This window comes from Vanellus vanellus (genome assembly GCF_965231255.1).
Source record: "Vanellus vanellus genome assembly, chromosome: 2".
Lineage (NCBI taxonomy): Eukaryota > Metazoa > Chordata > Aves > Charadriiformes > Charadriidae > Vanellus > Vanellus vanellus.
The window spans coordinates 62,112,838-62,128,187 of NC_138906.1; the positions used below are offsets into that span (position 1 = coordinate 62,112,838).

Here is a 15,350-nt window from a genome sequence, read left to right on the forward strand (position 1 = left end):
TAACGGCTCAGATTCATTTCCTAAGAGGAATGAAAGAAAGCAAGCAAGCAAGCAGCGGCGTGCAAGCCTGCATCGTAACACTGCCAAAAAACATGGGGACAAACAGGTAGTCGTATCAGCCTCTAAATACTAAAGCGATGCCATATTAGTTATTTACAACAAACACAATTTTGAAAGTGGACTGCTATTCTTCGTATTTCTTCTACTAGCCTCAAACTTCTCAAACTGTCTTTTCATCTTTCATTTACACAGGAGGAGGAGTATCTGGGGTATCTTGAGGCTTGAGTACATCAGCTGTACACCTATTGAGGTACGCTCTGGAGTATCAATGCAAACTGAACAAGGCAATCGCTACAGACAATCAGCTCAATTTCACTTCAAGTCTGCCTTCATTACCCGAGTTCGAACTCGCTCCCGGCGCTTTTCAAAGCCTTGCCGGGAATATTCATTTATACCACAGGTTTCACCCTCACTGTCTACCACGTAGTACAACCGCTAACATATCGTACAGACGTACTTTGGATCACCACAGTTAGTGCTTGGACAGCTTAATTCTCATTGGGGAGTGCAAACGATGCCAAAAGTGCATTTTTTGGGGGGGGTTAAAAAAACAATTCCTTTTCTTTTGTTTTCTTCCTCTATTCACTCCCCAAATTAATCTTTGTTAAAAAGTTTCACACTGATGAGAGATGGCTGGCTGCCTATTCTCCTTCCCAGGGGGGACATCCACGCTTCTTAAAGCTGAGCATAAGGAAGGGAAATTCAGTGCTGGAGAACGTTAGGAAAAAAAAAAAAAAAATAGAAAATTGAACAATAGGGATTTCTATGGCTCGAGTATATCTTTCTCTGAGTTACTGTCTCATGGTAGACCATCCCCTCTTGAAACTGTTTCATGTTACTCACTCACAACACACCCATTTATCTGTCTCTGCTTTTTGGAAAACGCATTTTATGGGAAAGCTGGGGTTTTTGTGAGGATATTGGTATGGCATACAGCTTGCCAACTGATACTATCTGTAACATTCAAATTTGTAGTTATTTCCACTGTCAGAAAGGCCCCTTTTTAAGACGTAAATATTTTTTAAAGCCTCCACTGGAAAAGAAGAACCCAAAATTATCCAAATAATCTCAGACAGGCATTTGGAAGTACTGAAAATCAGACCCCTTCCTGAAAAAAAAAAAAAAGTCATGGTATTTCACGGTCTGTACCACAAAATACTCTTTAAGCAGTAGCCCTGTTTTTCCACTAGTGATTCACATCCACTCCCTTGGCAGACTAGTTAGCCAGTTTGTTAAAGGGTCTCCTTTTGTTTCCTGAAGCAAACAGGTGTTTTATGACCACCACACCAATCACCTATAGCCTGTGCAGGGCAGAGGGGAACAGGTCTCCACTGGCCCATTACCACCGCTGGACTTTTTCCCCATACGCACACTTCCCAGCTAAGCATCAGTGGAAGAAGCTCTCCTACAGAGCCATGTACTCTCATTCCCAGTAATGGTATTAGCTCAGTGTTATCCTCCTCATCTTAAGCTTGGGGTTTTGTTTGTTTGTTTGTTTGGGTTTTTTCCCACATCTTGACTTCACTGGAATGCCAGCTAAAAAAAAAAAAAAAAAAACCAACACGTTTTCAACAATAAAGTTTCTTTTCATTTATCTGACATTAGTAAGCACAGGAGTGGGCACTGTCAAACCTGCTGTTTACCTCTACAGTCATTCTGGTGGGCTGAAGATCACAAAGCTTCCCTTACCACATAACAGGAGTTCATCTGTTCCAATGTCCGAATATAGCAGAGAGCTGAACACAAGCATTTGGCCTGTCTGTCTTCCAAATGCAATCTAGTTGTTCTCCTATCCACTGCACTGGAAAGGCAGGTTAGCAGCAGACCGGTAATAGTCATTTGAGAAACATCCCAGCTTAGTTTTACTCAGAAATACAAGTCTTGTAGCTTAAGTGACCACAAAATATATGTGTACACTTTTTGAAAGGATCTTCTAGCCGTACCAGCTCCCTGCTACAGAAACAGAATCCAGTTACGTAGTTCTCTGAGTTGCAGCAATAGGGGTAAATGGACAAACTTTTTCACGCCTTTATTTGCAAGGATTAAGACTAGAGAATTAAGTCAATAAAAGCAAGAGCTTTCCTTCAATCAACTTAAACCTAAGCTACATGAAAAAAACAAGCCCATCTCACTGCACACTACTCACTCTGTGCTACTACAGAGTTTTACACACATGCTTTGAAAAAAATCACAAATCATCTCCTTAGCAAACAACTGAACCGAAGAACTCAATTATCACTGAGTACATTGAAGAGAGTATTGGCACCATCATTTGTGGAATAAATGACTTGTTAGTATGACATCCCTCTAAAACACGGAATGACTCCACACAACAGAATTGCGTCTTTAGCTGGCGAGAGATTTCTTCAATCCAATGCTGCTTGTGAGATAACTGAGCTGACTGTCCATCAGTCTGGAGATTAACCCATTAAAAAAAAAAAAAAAATCAGTTCATAACTACTGTACATCGTCTATTCAGAGTGCTGCCATCATTTCTTTATTAGGTTTTGGAATATTCGGAATGTTACTTTCATAATAAACTGACAAAATACAGCAGGCAATTAGGGAACTAGGCACTAATGGCAATCAGATTACTGAGAAACAAATAACTGAATTAAATCTGTAATTGGCAGCTGAATACAGGCGCTTCTCCTGCTATATCTCAACAACAATGAATGAAAAGAGGTTAAAAAAAACTCAAACAAAATGTAGAAAAAAAGAATAAATTTTCAGGAAAAATAAATTTCAATTTTCAGATGATGGCAGCAAACCATCAAACACATCAGTCTTTCACTTCAGTGAGACATTTCAGCCAATGGTTCCTTTACTTCCCTGTCTTTACAAGGAGCTTCTATATATGCATTTCTCAGGAATGGATTATGTATTTAGTATGGGTCCTCAAATGTAGACAGCTAGATGTCGTAGTCAGTAACTACCTTTACAATCAATCAGTCTCCTCCATTTTTGACCAGGATCTGTGGCTAAGCAATCATTATAATCAAAGTTATCAGGAGAACCTTCAGCTTTTGGTGCAGTTTCCAAGCTTATTCAACAAGTGTAGAGACATGAAATATGAAATAATTCTCCATATAAGAAATCCATCCATTTTTTCTCTTTTCATTGCACAACACGCTAACAGTAAACTGCATCTAAAGTAATGTATTAGGAGATAAGCTAGCTGTTGGGATCTCCTGCTCACACCACAGACAGCAGTCCATCAGAAAGGTCAGCGCGCCAACACGTAAAAAGTCTTTGACAACAAACACACTGTCAAAGGCATTTAATTTCGTGTCATTTCCTTTATGCTTTAGTTTCTAAGCAACTGATAAATATGAAAACATATTGAAAATATTACTAATGCAAGGAAAAAAAAAAGAATATCTACATAAATAGAGAGTTCAGGACACAACATTTTTCAGGAGCAAACATGTACATGATTCTATGGAGCTACTGAATTTGAACGGAGGCTCCAAAGGGACCCAGGTACACTGGCACAAGCTGCATACATTAAGAAGCTCAGAAGCACAAGGTCTTCTAGATTCCACCAGAAAACCTTTGTTTCACGGACGCAACCAGAGCCCTTTTGGTACTCCCTCCTTAAGAGATATCAAAACAAAGTCCAAGAGATCTGGGAACTGGCATATTTTGAATAATGATAGTATGCTTTACATAACATGTTTTAATCTAAGCAGACTATATGATGAATAAATTGAAGTTTTCAGCCATTTCCAACAGGGGCAAGCAACTGATGTAGACAGAGGCAAGAAACAAAAGCTGGGGAACGCAAGCAAATGATGACAAAACAAGAAAAGTCAGAAGGGTCAGTTTAACAAAGAGAAGTTCACACCAGGGGCACAATTTAAAAAAGCAAAGGCCCAGTATGAAGAATGGTCAGACAATGCAAGGAGCAGAACAGAGACAATTGATGCGTGCATGTAAACAGCCAGGAAAGAGGTGGAGACATAACTGCTAGAGACTGCTTGAAATACATACATCAAGAAACAAAACAAAGTAAGAGTTTATATTCGGACTGCAGAGAATTCCTCTAATATTTAACTTCCTGTGCTTTCACCAACCTTTAAGTCAAGGCTACAGACTGGTTTTAAGGAAGATCCGTCGTTTGTATGCTACACCTAAGGATGCAGTAAGTCTCATAGCCCCAGTGTGCTTTACCTCGCACACTCAGCTGTTGCCAGAAGAATTTAACATTAGCTCCCTGCCATATTTTTTTATTTTCTCTGCTGAGGTTGTAAGGCTACTTGAAATTATCTCCATTTTCTAATTTTACAACGCTTAATAACAACAGCACCTCAAGTTACTGTCCCCAAAATAAACCATCAGAGGTCAAAAATGGAGTTTCTGTATTCCTTTTATTAAAATCATCTGTCTGGCAGTGAACAGACATTGAAACTGCTTGTACATACAGCTGATGTTCCGAGGAGCACTGGTATGTTATACCATCATCTGCCAGCCTCATTCCAACTACCAAGTATAGGTAATAAATGATACATTCCAGAGGAACATTTAACTATGCATCATAAGTACTTGAGTCATGTATGCTCCTCCTTTGTTATGATCCCAAGTCCATGCAAATCTAGCAGGCACATTCCCATGCCATAGAATTCGCTCGTAATACACAACTAAATTGCTCGGTCGGCTGTCATTTATTAGGCAAGTCAAAGAATCAGGTATTACCGCACTTGCTCTCAAAGTACTGAAGTAGTCAGAACTGATTTCATTTTTCCACATATCGAAATTGTGGTGTTTAATCAATAGAATGTTTTGTTAAGAAGTACTGGAATGTTACTGCCTTGTTTTCTGACACCGTCTTATACTGATGCAGTTTTATTACAGATGGCTTTGAAGTGCCTGACAACACTAATAAAGATGTGACACAAGTGTATGTTATTAAATAAACACAAACAGGAATAAGTGCCAAAAGAATCTACAATTTGACTTTCACTGCTTGGACACCGAGAATAACTGTAACGTAGAAAAGAGTTAGCAATTCTTTGAACATACAGCTCTCTAAGAAACGATCTGTAGAGGAAGAATTATAATTAGCCTTTGTGAGTACAAATTATGTTCTCTGTTCTCCTTCCTGGAAAAAAAACCCTGAGGAGTAACAAACACATCAAAGAAATATGTGGGCTTTGAAAAAGGTAGATGCTTGCCGCATCTTCCTCCCGCATTGCGGAAATGATCACGAAGAAAAAAAAAAAAATTGAGTGGACAGGGTGTCTGCAGAAACCACAGCCCCACGACTATGGCTATTTGGTTACCGGTAGCATAACCGCAGGCAGCCAAAAACGCTGCATCAAGATTTGTGTCTCATAACCTGCTCTTTTCTACCAATTCTTCTCCATTAATACAAAGCCCTTTACAGAAAGGTGTGAATTTATGCAGTCACAGGGCACATTATGCTATTTCAGTAAACACCTCACTAATTTACGAGGTTACTGGCGTGCCGAGACAAGAGCTATTAAGACAGAAACCCATTTATTCTCACAGAAGAGCTGACTACAGATTACAGAGCCCCCCATCTTGCATGCCTCCCCAGGACTCACCCACCAGCTTCAAGCGCTGACATTAAGCCAGGCTTAGAAGCACCATCCTGGTGCGTGCTGCCGTGCAGCTGCCCTCAGACCTTGGCAACAACTCTGTTCTCTTCCTTTCCGTGCTGCCAGGCAGGTGGCAGAGAGGAGCAATTCACCAAGAGCAAAATTCAGAAGGCGTAGACCATTTACAATTCCTGTAACCTCAGATTTGAGGAGATCGAGTGCAATTGCAGTGGAGTACTCACTTTTGTCTTGATCCTCCATGCAAAGACACATCGCATATATAAGGATTCTTTTTATTATTATATTTATTATTTTATTTATTGTTATTTTTAAATCAGAAAACAAATTCTACTGAAAAGAAGCTACACATCTATATATTTTCTCTGGGTGATCCAAAACTCCAATTACTTCACGTTCAGGGAACAGCTCCTTAAAGTTCTACTTTCCTTTGCTGTCCTTCGAATTCTGATGCCCCATAACCTAATTTCACATTACAAGCAGTACTACTGCCGCTAATCCTCCATTACTCCCCTCACCCCACCACTCCTTTATCTCAGCCTCTGATTTTGAGATGGTTACTTCAAGAAGCAGGTCATTCAAGGACTCCTTTCAAATGCTGTCATTTTCATCAGCACGCAGATTAAACAAAAGTTACATTATCCATCAGTAATAATTCAGTCTTCAGTAGCTAACAGAATTCTTTCGCTGCTTGCCACAGTTCTTGTCACTAGAGACCCCTCCATTTTGCTGCTCAGATGCACAACAGATTGCTATACCGTAGTGGAAAAGCATATTGGAATATGTAATGCTGGTAAATACAATGCATTCTCCAATTTAGTTAGACTTGTTTGCTACAAATTAAAGCTCCCCCAAAAATCATACCCGAATCAAAAAATGGGTTTGTTAACATTTTCTTCATGGTATTATGTGTTACGAAATACGACACTTTAAGATCCCCTAAGTTACTCATTATGCTTTCCTTTTAGAGCTATGTTCACAATTTTCTTTTTTTGTTGTTGTTGGTAGCAGAAAGGTCTGAATTTTTCTTAAAGGAACAAAAACCAAAATCATGAAAGTCAGACCTCCTCACTTCAGATTTCATGGCTTATAAAGTACGCAAATTATAAAGCTATCAGACATTTCCTGCGCTTACATTAAAACCTGTAGTGAGCCTTTAGAATGGACCAATTTATTTGATGTGTTTCTCCTAAAGCTTTTATGACACCATAAACATTTCTGACTCCACGACAAATACTTTATAATACATTAAGCAAGCTCATTCAAACAATCCTAAGCGTTATGCCAATGGCAATGTATTTAGAAATGGAATCATCACTTGAACATGGAAAAACCTTAAAGTTTAGTTTGAACCACCGCAATTTACAATTTACTTTTGTGCAACTGAAGGCAAAGCATTTCAAATTAAGTTCAATGGCACAAACACCCAAAAAACACAAAGTGGCCACATTCTCCAGAAATGCACCATTCTGTACCTATTTCACATGAGAGCATCGACACCAAAGTCTGCTCCCCAGTAAAACTTCCCATTGAATTCAATATTAATTAGCATGGAGCGTTTAACTATACAACAGTTTAATTGTACTTATAACACATTTCTAATCACTGCAGTTTATCTGCATTAGCTTCATTCAACCAAAAAGCCTTGCCATCCCTCTTTACTCAGGAACAAATTGTGATAACTTTCTTCAAAGTAAATAAAGCATTACGCCATTAGAAGCTCTGGAAGTCACCAAAACCAAGATGCGTGCAATCCCTGTGAAGAAAAGCACCACAATCTGACTCTCATATTTGATGATATAATGAAAATGTACAAAGTGCTTTCTGTATTGAAGGCACAAGGACACTTCAACTCACGAGGCAATAAACATACAAATACTGCAACAGGATTAATTAATGACAGAATTATTAGTTGTTCAGGCATGCTTTTGATAACAGAATTCAATTCCTAGAAGATAAAACTAGCTCTGATGACTTTATGAATCCAGGAAAAATCACTGCTGCGTGGCCATAAAAATTGGCATGAAAAAGAACCCCGAAAGTAGTTGATTCGTATATATTTGATTTTTATGTTATAGCACAGATTGCAAACAGAAGACAAAAACTTTGAGAAATAAAAACCAGAGTATTTAACAGTGGGGGAAGGGGCAGAGGGGCAGGTGGTGTTTGGGGGTTTTTGTTTAATTGCCGATTATTTTCTAACACCATCCTGCTGACCATTTAAGCTTTCATTTGACTCAAAAGCTTGAAGGCATCCAATTTAGGAAAAAGAGTTTTATCGGTTGGAAGATGTTACTAAGCTTCTATAATTTTAACACAGACGCTGTATAAACAGCTCATAAATAAATCATAGCATTGCCTAAGACCAAATGAGAAATATACTAGAAAGCACTAAATTACAAGAACACTTTTCATAGGACTTGGCTTTCTCATGGTACTCTTCTTGTTAACTGTGACTCTTGGCCTGAAAAGATCAAGACCAGACATCTGATTTGGAGAAGGAAGCATAAAAGCGTCCCAGTTTCTCAGTGAACAACATTTTCTTTCACTTATAAAAATGCACTTCTCACCTTACATACTTCAACATATGCTATGTGAACATGTCTGCCCTGAGAACAGTCTTATGTGGTTACTGCCTCCATATATTGCCAGTAACTAAAAAAATACTCTAAATCCCCCTGCTTCAGAAAGTCATTGGATATCCAAATCATAAATTTCAAATTCCCAGCTGTCACTGCCTAACGACGCCTTCTGCATTTCAGCAGAGTCATTCTGTATGACATTATCACTCTCTCACACTTCATAGCTTCTTCAACATTAACAGAAAAACCTGTGGACTATCTAGTATTTTTCACCATGTTTATCACACTAGCAATTACTTTATCTAAATAGCTCTTATGAACTCCCTCCTGTAAAATATGTTCCTTTGTTTACTCCTTGTTTCTCTTTATTTCTCCCCATATTTAGTCCGCTTCTTCCTCTCAGTTAAAAGGGGGGGGGGGGGGGGCAGTAAAACAGTGATGTAACATTTTCAAATACCAGCTTATTACTTATTTAGGAATCTAGAATGATCTAACACCATTTAAAGATCTCGCCATGCGATTAAAACGTGATACATTTGAATGAAAGGAGGCCTTTTCCGCAACTCCTTTTTCCAAGGAACCATAAAGAAGTGTAATGATGATAGATTACCTGAAAGCCTGCAAACCACAACAGTGAAAAAGGAAGTGGTAGTAAAAACTGGCAATGTTCTTAACAGGTGGAAAAGGGCAATTGTGGTAGGACAGTATGAAAGTGTTTGTTCAGTTGTGGGGTTTTTTTTTCCCCTTAAAGGTGACAGAGAGCTCCAATACTCTTCCCCTGGAATTAACACAATTCATAATTTTGGATTGCATATGCCACACATTAAGTATAAATATAGATCATTTATGTATTCTTATAAATGAAGAAAGCTAAGGAAAAACGTAAGAGACCTTTACATAGGGAGCACTCTTACACAGGGTCACTGGCAATGCATCATCAAGTTTACCTACTGTAAAACCACCATGAGATAACTCAGAGTCTAGAACTAGAGTTACTTCAGACATCTAAGAAAATGATAAGCAGTTTACCTCATGTCCTATAACTAAATGGTTTGGACCTGCACTGACAAGTGAGGACTTACTTGGCAAGAACCCATCACAGATGTCATTTATCAAGAAGTGAGTCTTTATTAAAACAAAAAGTATTGTAGTTTTATAGTATGTCTTTTTTTTTTCCCTAGTAAGTCGTGTGTGCGTGCACTGGCATACTCATGCAAACTATAGCAGCTGTTATTGAGTCTCCTTTTTAAACAAGAACCCAAGAACATATCCTGTCCACGAACAGTAACCAGTACGTTTACCTGAATTTTTAGGCATGTTTAATATATTTCCAAAAGAAACCAGGACCAGATATGAGTCATTCCTTGCACTTGTTCTGAAGTTATTTCTTTGCTAGAAGCGTTTATCATTAAATTATTACATAAAATGAAGTATTTGTAATAAACAAACACGTATATTTATTTACATCTACATGTTTCTGAAAGTCACCATTTCGTGTATGAAGTGGAAAAAATTAGAAAACAAAACAAAACCCAACAATTAATCAGGGAGCCTTATGCTCCAGCAGTGACCCGCGTAAGATGAGAGACTGGAATAGGTCTCATTTGACGGTTGTCAAAAAACAGATGTGCGACCTCACATGGTCTGCATAATTTATCTGCAATTCAATTTACCCAGCCTCAAAATGAGGAAAAGCCTACTTACCTGGATTGCAGTTTGTCATCAAAACAGAACGCGCCCTAGAAATGCATGTAACCATACATATACAAAGATACTCATACACAGTACTTTCAAGTCTTCAGAATCAAATGCTCTCCACTGCAACGTACAGAGTCTTTGCCATGAATTACTTGTTTGATGAACGTTTCAATCTTCTAGAAGAAAAAGCGACCCATTTGCTTGACTTACTACCTGCTGAGAACATTAATACAGAACTTCAAATCTAATAAATGAATGAGCAGGGAACAAACAGATTTTGCAAGTTTATTGCACGGTAGTTACATTTCTTCTCAACTGGCCAATCTTTAATGATATTTTGGAAAATAGATTACTTAACACAAATAGCATTTTCTTTAAATAATCACGTAAGTTACAAATTACCTTTACAACTGAGCAAATAAATTGAGCTGGGAGCACTAACTGGATCAAGCTATTCATTTGTGAGTAGTCCCTTTATAGGACTAGGACAAGGATTTGCCAATCTGCCAAAATCATTTTCCTACTCTGAAATTAATGCCATCAAAATTGATAATAACACTCAATGCAAGTTACAGATCTTGTATCTTACAAGTAGGGGGGTGTATCATCAGCTGGTATAAATCTATACGGTTCTTAAAACCAATGGAACTACATCAGTTTACAGCTCTGAAGATTTGTCCCTGTGTCTGTTTTTAACACTGATAAAACCACTGAACCAAACCCTGGATGCACTTCCAAATTTAACGCTCCCATTGACTGTAGCGAGAGCGATGCCTACAGGAGGAAAGGCAGACTCTAAGTAAGCCATCCTAGAATTAGTGCACTTTTTTCTCCCCCCATTCATTTGAAGTTTAAAGTTAGTTGTTAAAATCATAACCTGGGAGGAAGCCAAGAGCACAGCGCATTTTAAAACTTCTTAGTTTTCTTTTATGTATTCCCAGAAATTCTGTTCAATAACAGTGATTTATCAGGCCAAGTCCAGTTTACCGAAGTCACGCAAATAACTCCAGTAAAGCCCACAGGAAATGCAGCACCATCAGAAACATGATTTGGCCCACAATTTTACTCCAGCAAGATAAAGTTTCAAAAAGTGACTTGCACTGTTCTTACTTCTTTCCAAGATCTATCATTATACCTATGTTAAAAATCTCATTATGTTTTCTCTATCACCCTTATGCATTCCTTATATAATTTTTCCTCCAAGGATACGATGCAGCGCAACACTCGTCTGAGCAACCCTCACGTGCACACTTAGCCCTGGGGGCAGTCAAAAGGACTAGCACACAGCAGAAAGAAATAATTGCCTCAAACAGGATTTTGCAGGAGGGGTACTCAGCCATTTCTTAGACCACCATCCCGTAAAACTACAGATAATAGAGAAAAAACATAGTTGTTTTATAGAAGACATCTTTAATCACAGGGAGTTTCTCCATGTGATTCTGAGTGCATAGGTTGTTGCAAATAGCTAATAAATGTATTTCTGACTACAGATACGTGAAACTGAACAAGGCAGTTTTTCAAAAGTATCTACACATATCTTGCATAATGGCATATGCTGTAGTTACCTACAGGCATTTTCCTTTACACATATATTGCAAGAGGTTTACAGCTGCTTGCACTCTGTGAGCATTACATGCAACAATGATTTTTAGTATCAACTGAATTAACTTTTAACCAGAAGGAATAAAAACTCAAAACTGCTGCTTCAGGAGGCTACCAATAAGAACATAAATAATTAATCATTAAAACTGCTTAGCACAAGAAAAAAAAATATATATTTTTAAGATGTTCCTCAGCCCACTACTCCATTGTAAGACATTTCAACGTTAAAAAAAGAATTAAAACGGAATATTCCTCTTCAACTTAAGCATACCCACATACAATCAGATTTATCAACCGCACAAAATCATTTCCTATCTAGGTTGTTTCATACAACTTCTTAAAATATTTTTTTAAATCATCTTAAACACTACAAAACAGTTCAACTTAAAACCAGCTAACCGATCACCTTTCTGCACAGCTGCTTTTTTTTTTATTAATCTAATAGAAATATTTGAGGGATTTCCCTTTTTACCTTTGCATTTTTCCTTTTCCAGTATCCATAACCAATCATCGCTCTGCTCTTCCATTATGCTTCGTATATTGCAGAGTGAGAAGCATCTTCATTAAATAGTATTAAAAATAGAACACACCCGATCTCCCCACCGGAGCATGCTCTGACTGTGCTGATACCACAGCTCTCAAGGTAACCATGCCCAGCTGGGAACCGAGAGGCAAAGTCAGTGCGAGATTAGCAATTTGCAAGCCTAATTGTGCACACAAACTTGCCTCGATCCGTGACGAAGACTGCTAAAACAGAAATCAGCGTGCAGTTAAATTAAGCGACTGAAAAGTTGCAGGTCAGTTGACAGTATTTTTCTTTCCCCCTCCCCATCACCCTCAGCTTCAATCGTTTTGTACTTGCCTAAAATTTACATATGCCATTTAGAAGAATGCACACCGGGCATGCATCTAGCTCAGGCGCAAATGGTAGAGAAGTCAAACAGGTGAGCAACAACCGCCTGTGCTGCTCTTTAATGCCTTTGTTTCCCCTCTCGGCACATTTACAGCAATGTCACACGGCAGCAGGACGAATTTAAGCAAAAACCGCACACACACCTGGCAGCGCAGAGACGGGAGGGAAAGCGGAGGCGCAAAGACACACCTTAGCACAGACAAATGCACCCGAAATTTTGAGCGTGTTCCCCCCGCTGGCTGAAACGGTAAATGAATGAGGAAAAAAAACAAACAAACAAAAACAAACCAACAATTAAACAAGGCTGCGCAATGGCACTGGATGAGCAGGTCTTGGTTAGATCCACAAGAGATACCGTTGAAACGCACACACAAATAAGCACAATTACGCTTAGCGGAGTAACATTAACTATGGTTGTTGGTTTTTTTTTTACGAAAACAGACTGCTAGGATACCTAACAATATGACAAACTCCAGGACTGTGATCCTCCTTCACTGCATGCAGGAAAAAAAAAAAAAAAAAAAAAAAGACATGCTGAAGAAGCATCAAGTAAATCTGTTACCCTCAAATCGCCACCCTTAAGAACAATGCCAGTCAAAGAAGCCCAGGCTTTCCCTCCAGCAAAGCACGGCTTTTTAAAGCGTATCCCTCGATGTTGTTCACAAATCAGCGAGTGAAAGTTGGCGGGTTTTTTGTTGTTTTTTTGTTGGGTTGTTTTTTGGTTTTGTTTTTTTTTTTCAGTTTGATACGTTTTAGCTAAAACGACCGCTGGGAGGAGGGAGACGATCTCCTCCCGCGGCTCCCCTCCTCAGCGCTCGCCTCCCCAACCTTAGCCCGGCTCCCGGACACCGGCTCCGGGGCTGGAGCCCCGCCGCCCCCCCCACCCCCTCCCGACCGAGCTCCGTCCGCCTCACCTCCGCCTCCGAGCCCGACCCACCGCCGCCCCTCCGCGCTGAGGGCCGGGGCGGGAGGGAGGGGGGGTGGGAAGGCGGCGCGGCTCCCGCCAGAACCGCCTCTGGTCGTTACCGGCTGGCGGCGGGAACTTTCCGAAGGCACCGCTGCCACCGCCCTCCGCGGGGTCAGGCGGCCCCGCCGAGCCCCACGGCGAACCCTCCACGCCGTACCTGGCTTTCACCACCTCTACCCTGCCGCTCCGAGATCCCGCCCGAGGCTCCGGCACCGATATCATCCTACCCCACCAGACTACGAATATCCTTCCCGCCCCCCTCCCCCTTTTTTTTTTTTTTTTTTGTTCTTTTTTTTCCCTCCCCCCTCGGTAAATGCCACATCTTAAAGAGTCGGAATCCTGCAGCTGCTATAAATAAATGCACATCGCATGTAATAAACGCAAAGCCCCAGCTCCATGCACAGCTCCTATTTCCCCCTCTCCCGCCGCTCCACATGCTCCAGCCGCCCTGACCTCAAAAATTAACAGATCACGGGGGGGGGGGGGAAGAGATGAAATGAGATGGGATGGGATGAGATGGGGGCGAATGACTCCAACAAAATGACAGAAGACACATGCTGGAAGGAGAAAAACAAATAAAAAATAAAAACATCGCCAACAACAAAGACCATCACACCACACAAATGTCTACAGATTCTGCTTTGGCTTTTTTGGTTTGTTGGGTTTGTTTTTTTTTTTTCCTTTTTTTTTTTTTTTTTTTACCTTGCCTGAAAACGGGATCTGCCCCCAGCGTCTTGGTGGCTTGGGTTAATTTGTTTGTTTGTTTGTTATTTTTGGTTGGCTGGTTTGTTTATTTTTTGCTGCAGATACGCTGCTGTTACAGTACAGTGCCTGTCTTCCTGCAAGACATGGTCTCTTCCTCCGCCTCCGCCTCCTCCGCGGGAGGAGATGAGATCCGCCGCGCCGCGCTGGTGGCCGGGCGCGGTGGCCTCGGCGGCGGCGGCACCGCCCGTCCCGCCGCCGACCACCTCCCGCCTCCGGCCGGCTCGCCTCGCCTCGCCTCGCCTCGCCCCGCTCCGCTCCGCTCACGTCGCCCTGGTCCGCCGCCGGGCTGCCGTCGCCTGCCCTGCCTCTGGCGCTGCCTGTCCTCTCTCCCTGGGTCTCCCTCGGTGCCTGACTGGATCCCCTCTCGCTCGCTGCTCGCTCGCTCGCTCTCTGTGTCCTTTATCTGCCGCGCTCCCCGGCTGTACTGCCTGTCTGCCAGTCTCTCTCTCTCCCTTTCTCTATCTCCCCGCCCACGCAGCGTGGTGCGCCGCGGACCGCAGGCAGCGCCGCGCTTCCGTCTCGCTCCTCGCCGGCTCCGCGCTCGCCGCGCTCAGCGCCGCCGCCGCTCCGGCTCGTGCTGACTCGGCCGCGCCAACGGCCGCCTCGCAGCGGCCGTTGGCTGCGCCGCCATTGCGCGCGCCCAACGCCCCCCTCCACACCCACCCTCCCTTATGCCCCCCCCCCACCCCCCACCACCTCACGCTGAGACGCGCCGCCCGCTGACTGCGCGGCCGGGCCGGGGCGAGGAGCTGCCCGGCCGGGCTCTCTGTGGGGTGCGTATGTCTGTCCGTCCGTCCGCCCGCGTGGCTTCCCGCACGCCGGCCCCTCCAGTCACACTCTCCCCCCCTCCCCCCCGCAAGCAGCCCTTCCCCGTCAGCCCATCCCCAGCCCGAAGCGGAGACAAAGCACCCGAGCAGCGCTAATAAGGAGAAAGCTCGTTAATCTCCTCCGGTTCCTTGTTACTTCCTTCCACCCACTCCCCATCGCCCCCAACCTTCCCCCCCTCCAAAAAAAAAGGGGGAGAAGAAAATGGGCCCTTGACTCCAGACAGCTTCAGGGAAGGTATGGAGAGGGTGGGTTTAATTATTATTTTTGATGATGAAACCCGACAGCATCTGCACTGATCAGCCGAGCTGCTAAAAGGGGTAAAAAACCAGGCTGCAGCAGATTTTTGGGTGGTAGCA

At 42.0% G+C, this 15,350-nt stretch overlaps 1 protein-coding gene across 11 annotated transcripts in view; it reads right to left on the reverse strand.

Annotated features, from left to right (window-relative positions):
* The window catches only part of ARPP21 (cAMP regulated phosphoprotein 21), a 206,583-nt gene that overhangs the window by 132,261 nt on the left and 58,972 nt on the right, over positions 1 to 15,350 (reverse strand). Inside the window, exons 1-2 of one of the 11 annotated variants that reach the window (XM_082498960.1) lie at positions 13,349 to 13,648; positions 12,889 to 12,928 (exon numbers count right to left, since the gene is read on the reverse strand). The exons of 8 other annotated variants lie outside the window; for them this stretch is intronic. The gene's annotated coding sequence lies outside the window, so the exon portion shown is untranslated. Of the gene's footprint in view, positions 1 to 12,888; positions 12,929 to 13,348; positions 13,649 to 14,103; positions 14,578 to 15,350 lie in introns of those variants that run through there. 2 more of the 11 variants (XM_082498963.1, XM_082498961.1) reach the window with 2 other exon arrangements.